Source organism: Bos mutus, chromosome 11 (genome assembly GCF_027580195.1).
Source record: "Bos mutus isolate GX-2022 chromosome 11, NWIPB_WYAK_1.1, whole genome shotgun sequence".
Taxonomy (NCBI): domain Eukaryota; kingdom Metazoa; phylum Chordata; class Mammalia; order Artiodactyla; family Bovidae; genus Bos; species Bos mutus.
The window spans coordinates 3,177,922-3,188,860 of NC_091627.1; the positions used below are offsets into that span (position 1 = coordinate 3,177,922).

A 10,939-nucleotide genomic window follows, 5' to 3' on the forward strand; every position below is an offset into this window, starting at 1 on the left:
CTCTTGGACAGCACGGAGGTCAAACCAGTCCATCCTAAAGGAAATCAATCCTGAATATTCATTGAAAGGACTGATGTTGAAGCTCCAACACTCTGGCCACCTGATGTGAGGAGCCGACTCATTGGAAAAGACCCTGAAGCTGGGGAAGATTGAAGGCAGGAGGAAGCGGAGAAGTAGGCGACAGAGGATGAGATGGTTGGATGGCATCCTCGACTCAGTGGACATGAGTTTGAGCAATCTCCGGGAGCTGGTGATGGACAGGGAGGCCTGGCGGGCTGCGGTCCTGGGGTCACAGAGTCGGACAGGACTGAGCAACTGAACAACGACTGGGGCAGATGCTCCGTTTGGCAGCAAGGCCAGGTGCCCCTGGGGCCACGAGGCTGCCGTCAGGAGCTGGCCTGCTGGCTGGGAACATGGAAAAGCAGCTGGAGCTAGAGGAAGGTCTCTGAGCCCTGGGCCCTGCAGCAGGGGCCCTCACCCTTCACTACCCCTGCCCACATTCTCATTTCCCTTGACCTTCACCCCTCAGCACTGGTGCTCATCACCTATGTGTCACATGCCACGCCAAGAGTGTGGTCACAGAGGCTGGAGGACGCCTGGTTCCCATGATACCCGCTCACCCCTCGAGAGCCCCCTCATCCACCTGCCTGAAGGCCCTGCCCACCGCCAGGTATGGAGGAGGAGAGGCCCAGCCCCCACCCTTCCCCACCCTCAGACACCATCACTCTCGGGCAGGTCTGGGCTGCCAGGCCAGCTGGAGGGGGAGCGTGCCACCCCAGATCTGGGCCAGAGCCACATCAAGGGAGAACTGGGGCGCTCAGGGGATGTGTGGCGGCTTCCCGGGAGGAGGGGAGGGCGGGGTGGGCAGCAGGCAGGGCTCTGTGCTCACACGCACCCAGCCCTGGGGGCGCAGAACTCTGGGCAGAGCAGGGCAGCGGCCAGCTGCTCAGGGCACCCCGCGCTCCGGGAGCTCTTCACAGGTGTTCTCAAGAGGTGCTGATCACCCCCCGCCCATCTCCGGCCACCCGGGAGGCGGGTGAGGCCTGAGGCAGGCGTGCAGTGGCTGGAGGAGCTGCTCCCCTCAATGGAGTCCTCGGGCAACGTCTGTCTGTCCCAGCCCTGATGAAACAGACGGAAAGGAGAGTGGAACCACACCCTTGCCGTGCCCCACCCCCCACAGGGCTCCAGCCCAGGCAGCTCATGGTTGCCATGGAAACCCCCGCATCCCCCGGGCGCCCTCTCCTGGCTTTCTGCTCCTCTCCTAACCCTGTGCGCCCTCAGCCCAGGGTTAAGCAGTAAGCAGGGGGGGCGCTAGGGACCCTTCTCATGTGTTGATTCATCATGGGGACCCTGGGACAAGGACAGCGGGTCCTTTTCCTGATATCCGAGTCATCTGGTCAGGACCCCAGAGTGGGGGTGGAGAGGGAAGGACCCTAGGGACACCAAGCCCGATGGCCGTGCATGGTTTTCAGGTTGCCCTGGGGGTGGGGCTTCCGTATCTGTGGCCCTAAGGAATCCAGGGCTAACGGCTCACGTGTACAGGGGCAGCCGTCTGTGGAGCAAACCCGGTGGCCGCCGTGTGAGGCCCTAGGAGCCCCTGGTAGGAACAGCACATGGTCCTGCCACCCACCCCACTCCCCGCAGTCGGCACGGCCCTCCTTCCTTCAGACCGCAAACCTCTCAGGACGAGAGCATGGACCTTTCCCCAGAGAACCGCATCAGGCCCAGGGCAGCTAGGTGGGCAAGCTGCAGGAAGGAAGGAGAGGCGGGGGCGGGGCCTCTCTCCCCAGGGCCCAGCATCCCTCCCTCTCTCTGCAGGGCTGGTCAGAGCTCAGGATTAGGGCAAGGAGCTGCTGCGAACCGTCAGAAAGCCCCCTTGTGGGCTTACCTGGTGGTCCAGTGGTTGGGAGTCCACTTTGCAATGCAGGGGACATGGGTTCGATCCCTGGTCTGGGAGGATCCCACATCCGGCAGATCAACTAAGCCCATGTGCCACCACAACTGGACCTGCGCCCCAGAGCCTGGGCACTGCAGCTACTGAAGCCCACGGGTCTCGAGCCTGCACTCGGCAACAAGAGAACCCACTGCACTGAGAAGCCTGTTGTTGCTGTTCAGTCGCTCAGTCATGTTCGACTGTGCGACCCCATGGACTGCAGCATGCAGTCCTTTACCATCTCCCGGAGCTTGCTCAAACTCATTGAGTCCATCGAGTCGGTGATGCCATCCCACTATCTCATCCTCTGTCGTCCCTTTCTCCCGCCCTCAAACTTTCCCAGCATCAGGGTCTTTTTGAGTGAGTGGGCTCTTGCATCAGGTGGCCAAAGGATTGGGCCAAGAGTAGCCCCTGCTCTCTGCTACTAGAGAAAGCCTGTGCAGAATGAAGACTAAGCGCAGCCAAACAAAATAAATGTTAAAAGAAAAAAGCCCTCTTGGGCCTGCCTGGGTGGGCTCACCGGGCCCAGCGCCTGAGGGCTTGGAGCCTGGCCCGGTGTCTGTGTCAGGGCCCAGTAAGCGTGTCTCTTAGTCAGCTCGAGCTGTGTAACGAAACATCACCGAGTCTAAGATCGAGGCCCAGGCAGACTTGGCTCACGGTGAGGACCCTCGCTGTGTCCTCACGCGACCTTTCCTCTGGGCGTGCGCATGGGGGCAAGGAGAGAGTGGGAGCCCCGGGGTCTCCTCTTGTAAGGACGCTGGATGCTGTAGGACCAGCCGCTGCTTCCCCATGACCTCACTTAACCTCCATTCCTTCCTTATCCAGACACAGCACCCAGGGCCCCGGGGAGGACGCAGAGCTTCAGGGCCAGGCGGGTGGAGCCCCTCCTCCGATGGCATGCCAGGGTGCGGAGCCCCGGCCCCACCAGCTGGGGCCCCTTTCCCGTTCCGGACCGCCCTCCAGGCCAGCGGCCTTCTGCACCACCTGGGAAAGGGCCAGAGTGCATCCCTGGAGGTGCGCCCTGCTTTCTCCAGAAGCCAAGAGGCTGGCGGCAGGAGGTGTGAGATGTAACCACTGGGCCTGGGTTTGGAGGGCACGCCCAGGAACGCCACCCTTCCCTGGACCTCTGGGACGTTCATGGTGCAGCAGTCTTGTGGTCTTCCCAAGTCCTGGCTGTCGTATCCGCTTCTGCCCGAGGCCCACCTCTAGGGTGTGCGTGTCACCCTGGGTCTGATCGGCCAGCCCGGCAGCATCGTGCCCCCGAGAGGACGGGCGGACGTGACGTGTGTGGCTCAGGGCAGCGGAGTCAGACAGCCCTGGGCAGGTCTGCAGCGGGCGCTGTGTGCCTCCCACATAGGCAACGCCGTCCGCCTCTGATGGGGCCGGAGACCGCCCCGCACCGTGGGGCCCTGTGTCCCTGGGGCCGCGTCCCCCTGCCCCGGAGACTGTGGTCGGCGTCCTGGGTCCACTGCATTTCAGCAGGGCCTGGACTAGCCAATGAAACGGAGGTGCGGGGACCGGCCTGCATCCTTCAAACCCTCCAGGAGGGCGCCGGGAGGCGACGCTCGTTTTGTTTCACTCTCTGGACCTCAGAGGGGAGACTTTTCATACCCTTGACCTTCCCACCACGATCACAACAATAGCTCCTAGCCCACAGAACATGGATCCAATGTGAGGGTGTCCAGCTCTACATCCACAGACTAGGGAGGGGGCCGATCACGGGAATCTGTGACCCCGCAAACCCGCTGTCAGGTGGGCCCCGGGCAGCACCCTGGTAACGGCCTGACAGGGGTCCGAGGGCATCAGTGTCTACCCGGCCCTGTGTCCCGACATCCTGATGGTGGCTGCCATCCCCCTGCCCACCGCACTCACTGCAGGTGCCTCTGGGGAAGGCGCTCACAGGTCACAGCCAATGAAGACAGATGACTGAGGCGCCCAGGGTGGCTGCCCTGATCAAAAAAAAAAAAGCCATGGTCACTGGCAGGGGTTTTGGCCCTGAGCCGGTTTTCAGGCCTGGAATCCACGCACTGAGGAGGTGGCCTGGTGGCTGGGAGACTTGTCTCAGCGTAGGAGCTGGAGCGTTTCCTTTCAATAAGGGGAAAAAAAGTGGTTTGTTTTCAGCGGTGGTGATCTGAGGTCTGCATCTCAGAACCCCTGAGGGAGGTGCTCTGCGCAGGCTGGTGCGGCCGCTCAGGGCAGCGACTGGGCTGGGCAGCCCCAGGCGGTGCCAGAGGCCCGGGGGCAGAGTCCGGACAGCAGGTGTGCTGCTGTCTGCCCCCCGCCACCCCCCGCCCCGGGTGGTGTCAGGGTCTTGTTTGCTTAACTTGGGATCGGGGGGAATGTTCCAGAAACTCCGAAGGAGGAACTTTGGCTCCTCACAGGCTCCAGCCCCCTTGCCCAGCCCTTGGGCCAGGTGGCTTCCCCCTGTCTCTCTGACACTGATGGGCAGAGCCCACCTGTGTGGACATGCCTGAGCCCATCCGTCTTCTGGGGCTGGGCTCCTGGGGCCCGAGGAGGCCCAGGCACGGCCGCAGGGCTCGCGCTCCACACCCGCCGGCCACAGGGTCGGCCCCTCTGGACCCTGAGTCCCAGGGACACGGCCACCTGCAGGGCGGTCTTTCCTGGAGGGTCCAGCTCCAGTCCGAGCTGGTGTCCGTCGGTGTCCAGCTCTCCCCGGGGCCGAGCGGCTGTGGCTCCCGCATACCGCCCCCAGAGGCGGCAAGGGGCACACATGCCCCTGAGTATGTAAGAGGCCAGACTGCTGCAAGTTCCTGTCCCCTAAATCCCAATTTCCTGAACACCAAACGGCTTTCTTGGCAAAAGACTACTTTCTAGAGTTTTCTGGGTGGGGAGAAACATAACTGTGGGGGTGGGGTGTGGCAGGAACATCAAAGCCCTGTGGGACACCGCCCCACCCCCCGCCCCCCGCCGCACCCCCACTATGATGGGGAGAGGGCGCCACCTGCTGGCACTGCCCCATAGCCAGCCAAGTTGTTGGCAGGGGAGAGCTGGACACTTACCGGGCAGCCCCCAGGACACTTAGGCAGCATCCTGCCCCCACAGGCCTTCAATTGGAGCTGGACAGGGTAGGGATGGGGGGCTGGACACACCTCCCCCTCCACTCACCAGTGCCCCTAGTTGGAAAACCAGCATAAGGGCCACAGGAAAGCGTCAGATCCCAGCCCAGCCACCCACACCCCAAGACCCATCCGCACGCGGGTCCATCTTGTACAGGTGCCCAACACCCCCCACCACCTCCGGCCATTCCGGTGGGGCTGCCATGGTGACCCCAAGACCGTGAGGGGCTTTGTGGGCAGTGAGTGTGGTGTGTTGGGACCTCCCCTCCCCCCTACCCCCCTGCCCCCGCCCACCTGGTCTCCAGGCCTGGAGGGCTGCTCTGGAGGCGTGAGCTGCCCGAGGACCCAAACCTGCTGTCCTGTGTCGGAAGGGATGCCACCCGTCCACCTCCAGGGCTCCTGCTCCCAGAGCCCCGCGTGGGGGGTGGGGGCTCTGGGGAGGAGGGAGACAGCGGGCTGGATGGGCCCGCGGCCACACAGGCGGGGCTAGGGCAGTTCTGGGCCGTGGGGAGGCTGTCCTGAAGGCCCGCCTGCCTCTGCCCAGGCAGGGCGCTGGCCCAGGTGAGGCCCCTGGCGCCTGGCACAGGTCCCCAGGCTTCGCGCCTGGAGGAGGAGTCCCAGTATCAGACGGATGCCAGGGTTTCTCTGGCAACATCAGGGCGGCTTCCCTCCCAGCCTGGCACCTGGCCTCCTGAGGGCCCGGAGGCCTGGGTGCCCTGGTCCCCACGCTCCGCTTGCTGCCTGCCTCTGGGCCACGGCCGCTGCCCGGTGCCCTCCCAGCTTCCAGCGGGTGAGTCCTTGGGGGCTCCGCCTGAGCCCCGCCTGGCCTCCCCAGGCCCTTCTCCCTGGGCTGGGCCCAGTGCAGACCAGCCTCCCTCCCCCGCCCTGCCCCCAGGAGGGATCTGCGTGCCTGCGGCCCTTGCGGAGGGCCGAGCCAGGCTGGGCGTGTCTCGTCCACAGCCTCCTGTCTGCCGTCGCTGGTGCTCCTAGTCTGGGAGGGAGGTGGCGCCCAGGGCAGGCCTCCGGGCTGTGTGGCCGTGGGCAAGGTGATAGTGCCAGCTCACCTGGGGGCACACCAGGCCTGTGTGGGTCGTGTGTGTGCCGTGTAGGGTGTAACGTGTGTCTGTGTGTGGTTGTGCGGTGTGTCTATGTATGTATAGTGTGTTGTCTGTGTGTGTGTTATGTTGCTCGTGTGTGTCTGTGTCCCTTGTGTGTCTGTTTGGTGTGTGTGTGTGTGTGGTGTGTCCACGTGTGGTGTGTGCTGTGTCTGTGTGTGGGGTGTGTGCTGTGTATCTGTGTGTGAGGTATATGTATTATGTGTCTGTATGTGAGGTGTGTATATTGTGTGTCTATGTGTGCTGTGTATTGTATTTCTGTGTGTGAGATGTGTGTATTGTGTGTGTGGGGTGTGTTGTGTGTCCATGTGTGTGGTGTGTGCTGTGTGTCTGTGTGAAGTGTGTGTATTGTGTTTCTGTGTGTGAGGTGTATGGTGTGTATGGTGTGTGCTGTGTGTCCGTATGTGAGGTGTGTGTATTGTGTGTCTGTGTGTGTGGTGTGTGCTGTGTGTGAGGTGTATGTATTGTGTGTCTATGTGAGGTGTGTATATTGTGTGTCTGTGTGTGTGCTATGCATTGTGTTTCTTTGTGTGAGGTGTGTGATGTGTGTGGTGAGTGCTGGTGTATGTGTGTATGAGGTGTATGTATTATGTGTCTGTATGTGAGAGGTGTATATTGTGTGTCCAGGTGTGTGGTGTGTGCTGTGTGTCTGTGTGTGAGGTGTGTGGTGTGTGTGGTGTGTGCTGGGTGTCTGTATGCGAGGTGTGTGTATTGTGTATCTGTGTGTGGGGTGTGGGGTGTGTGTCCATGTGTAAGGTGTATGTATTCTGTGTCTGTGTGTGTGCTGTGTATTGTGTTTCTGTGTGTGAGGTGTATGTGTTGTGTGTCCATGTATGTGGTGTATGGTGTATGTCTGTGTGTGGTGTGTGCTGTGTGTCTTGTGAGGTGTGTGTATTGTGTGTCTGTGTGTGGTGTGTGTCTGTATGTGAGGTGTGTGTGCTTTGTGTCTGTGTGTGTCTGTGTGTGAAATGTGTGTTTTGTGTGTCCATGTGTGTGGTGTGTGGTGTGTGTCTGTGTGTTGTCTGTATGTGAGGTGCGTGTGTTGTGTGTCTGTATGTGACGTGTGTGTTGTGTGTCTGTATGTGATGTGTGTGTGTTTTGTGTCTGTGTGTGTTGTGTGTCTGTATGGTGTGTGGCTGTGGTGTGTGTGTGTCTGTGTGTGAGGTGTGTGTGTGTTGTGTGTCTGTATGTGTGTTGTGTGTCTGTATGTGAGGTGTGTGTATTGTGTCTGTGTGTGGTATGTATTGTGTGTCTGTGTGTGTGTGTGTCTGTATGTGAGGTGTGTGTGTTGTGTGTCTGTGTGGTGTGTGTGTGTGTGAGGTGTGTCTGTTGTGTGTCTGTGGTGTATGTGTATCTGTGTGTGAGGTGTGTGTGTTGTGTGTCTGTGTGGTGTGTGTGTCTGTGTGTGAGGTGTGTGTATTGTGTGTCTGTGTGTGGTGTGTGTTGTGTGTCTGTGTGGTATGTGTGTCTGTGTGTGAGGTATGTCTGTATGTGAGGTGTGTGTGTTGTGTGTCTGTGGTGTATGTGTGTCTGTGTGTGCTGTCTGTATGTGAGGTGCGTGTGTTGTGTGTCTGTATGTGACATGTGTGTGTTTTGTGTCTGTGTGTGTTGTGTGTCTGTATGGTGTGTGGCTGTGGTGTATGTGTGTCTGTGTGTGAGGTGTGTGTGTGTTATGTGTCTGTGTGTGTGTTGTGTGTCTGTATGTGAGGTGTGTGTATTGTGTGTCTGTGTGTGTGTGTGTCTGTATGTGAGGTGTGTGTGTTGTGTGTCTGTGGTGTATGTGTGTCTGTGTGTGTTGTCTGTGTGTGAGGTGTGTGTGTTGTGTGTCTGTGTGGTGTGTGTGTCTGTGTGTGAGGTGTGTGTGTTGTGTGTCTGTGTGTGTGCTGTATGTCCGAGGGGACACGTGTGTCTCTGAGCCTCAGGGCAGGCTGTCTGCAGGTCACTTCCCGAAGGGCCCAGGGCCTGGCTCAGCCTCGGGCTGGCCTCCTGCAGCCTCTTGGCCCCTGGCCCTCAGCCCCCCAGCCTGCTCCTGTGGAGACGCTCGGGCCCCGCGTCCCCAGGCTGGGCCGGCAGGCGGCCGGCGGGTGCCGTGGCGACGCGCAGGGCCGTGCCCACTGTTGCTGCTGTGCCTCCTCTGTGGTCTCTGCCGGGGGCCCCGGGGGCTGTGGGTGTGGTGGGCCGAGGGCCGCAGCCTGCTCGGGCTTGCTCGGGCCGGCGTTCCTGGGGACGCGGCGGGGACAGTAAACAGCGCAGCTGTTCAGAGCAGAGCCAGGCCGGCTTCCAGGAGACAGCGCCGTCCCGCCCTCTGCCAGCCGGCGGGGCCACCTCTCACGCCACAGCGGGCTGCGGGGGCGGTGGCCCCGGCCAGGGACGGCCCCGGGTGGCAGCGAGGGACAGAACCAGCTGCTCAGGCGGGGCACCGCTTTCCGGCCTGGCTGTGGGGGTCAGGCACGGCAGGAGGCCTGGGCTGGCCCGAGTGTGGACAGAGGCGTCCGCTCTCGTTTCTCACCGGGTGCCCGGCCTGGGGCGGGCACTGAGTACCAGGTGTCTTCTGACACTCATGAGAGCCCCACCGAAGGAAGTTGCTGTTGTGCCCACTCTCCTGATGAGGAAACTGAACGCCCTCCCCGAGGTCACCAGGGGGTACCTGGCAAGCCTGGAGTCGGGACCCCACCACGGCACCCACCAGGAGCCGGGCAGAGGGACCCGGGGACGATGGGCTTGCTCTTTGCACCAGCCCCTCCCAGCCGAGAACCCTGTCCTTCATGAGCCTACGCTGCTCTGATCAGAACCAGCGTGGCCCTGGGGACCCATGGGTGCTGTCTCTCCCAGCTCCGGGGGAGTGGCCGGCCGAGAGACTCCTGCCCGGCTTCCGGTCCTGCCGGGGCCAGGACACGAGACTGCGGCTGAGCCTGTCTGAGCCACCAGAGTGGGGCTCCTCCCAAGGGACCCTCAGTGGGACAGCTGAGATGAGACCCCCCACTCCTCCACACGGGGCCCAGCTGGGCTGGGGGCTATGGCTGCTGCTAAGTCGCTTCAGTCGTGTCCGACTCTGTGAGACCCCATAGATGGCAGCCCACCAGGCTTCCCCGTCCCTGGGATTCTCCAGGCAAGAACACTGGAGTGGGTTGCCACTTCCTTCTCCACTACATGAAAGTGAAGGGAAAGTGAAGGCGCTCAGTCGTGTCCGACTCTTAGTGACCCCATGGACTGCAGCCCACCAGGCTCCTCGGTCCATGGGATTTTCCAGGCAAGAGTACTGGAGTGGGGTGCCATTGCCTTCTCCGGGGGCTCCTGCAGCCATCTGCATCTGCATTCAGGCCACTGCTACCCCGTAGTCAATCCTGACCTGGGGGAGGGAAAGCAGACAAACAGGGCCCCGCTCCCAGGGAGGGGAGGGGATCTTCCTTGGAGAGTAAATCACGCCGGCAGGAGCCGGGAAGGGGTCAGGAGGGCGGGCTGCAGGCCCCACACCCGCTGGAGGGGTTCAGCTGAGATGCTGCGGGCACACCTGCAGGGGGGAGGGCAGCTGTCCGCCCCCCACCATCACCTCTGCCCAGCGGCCTTCTTGGAGCCGCGCAGAACGTGACCCCGGGGGGACCCGACTCTGCCACTCGTGGCCATCCAGCTGCAGCCCGGCTCAGAGCCAGGTGGCCGCCCCGGTGGAAACTAACAGTGTGGCGTGCAGGGGTGGCAGGAACGGGGGGCCCTGGGCCAGGAGCGGCCTGACTCCCGGGTGAGCGGCTGCGTCTGGAAGGGGCTCCGCAGCTGGGTGGGCAGGAGGAGAGGGAACTCGCTTGGGGCTTGTCAGAGCTCACAGGGTGACAGAGGCCATTGGGTCTGATTCCAAGTTCGCCCCGCATTCACGTCCAGGATTGTGCTTTTATCGCCAGTAGCCCCAATGGCTCGACAGGTAAAGACTCTGCCTGCGAAGCAGGAGATGCAGGAGGTTCGATCCCTGGGTGGAGAAGATTCCCCCGGGGAAGGAAATGGCAATCCATTCCAGTGTTCCTACCTGGAGAATCCGAGGGACGGAGGAGCCTGGCGGGCTACACTCTGTGGGGTGGCACAGTCGGACGCGACTGAGCACGCACACGCATGCAGCGTGCACACGGAGGGTTTGAAGTGACTGCCCCGCCGTGTTTGTGGCCCAGCTTCTTCCTGGAGAAGTCGGTCTCTGCTGACTGCTGGGGGCAGCTTAGTCCCTGCTAGGAACAAAGGGACACCAGGCTCATCTGTTAGGAGAACCTTCTCGTGTTGGGGCTCCTGCCACTTGCCCTCAGAGTGACCCTTTCTCTCTGCCCTCCAGAGGGGGCTGGGAGTCCAGAAGATGCTGGGAGGATGCCCCCCGCCCCAGGGACCCCAATTGATGGGGAAGCCTGAGGGCCTAGCGGAGGGAAGTCGTTCAGAGGCCTGGGGTCAGGCCTCTGCTCGGGTGTGTGATCCTGCGGCCAGAGCGAAGGAGGGGCGGGAAGGACTTTCATTCTCACCAAGGTCGCAGGGGGATTTGCCGGGGGGAGTGAAGGAGATGGAGCTGTCTGGGGGTCCTCTCAGCTGTCCAGACTCTAAGGGCTGTGTGGGGGACACCGTGGTCATTCCTGATGATGTCCCCCCGCCACCCAAACTTGCAGCCACGTCCTAAGACCTGCTGCCCCCCCTGCGTGTCAGGCACCGTGCCATGACACGCCGCGTCCCCTGTGCAGACCGGGGTCAGTGTCCCAGGGCCCGAGCCACTCCCAAACACCCTGAATGTATTTCAGCTTCACCAGGCGACGTCCCCAGTGGAGCGGGCCAGCCTGGGCAGGGCGGGACTC

General features: G+C 61.9%; 1 long non-coding RNA gene across 2 annotated transcripts; it reads right to left on the minus strand.

Moving 5' to 3' along the window:
* Positions 1-730: 730 nt before the first annotated feature.
* Positions 731-5,795, minus strand: LOC138989795 (uncharacterized). Of its 2 annotated transcripts, XR_011465943.1 has the most exons (5): positions 5,305-5,795; positions 4,954-5,067; positions 3,806-3,882; positions 1,889-2,059; positions 731-1,119 (listed from the first exon to the last, which is right to left on the minus strand). It is a non-coding gene; the product is annotated as an uncharacterized lncRNA (long non-coding RNA). The 2 variants fall into 2 exon arrangements; XR_011465942.1 differs by having other exon boundaries at positions 1,889-3,882.
* Positions 5,796-10,939: the final 5,144 nt, after the last annotated feature.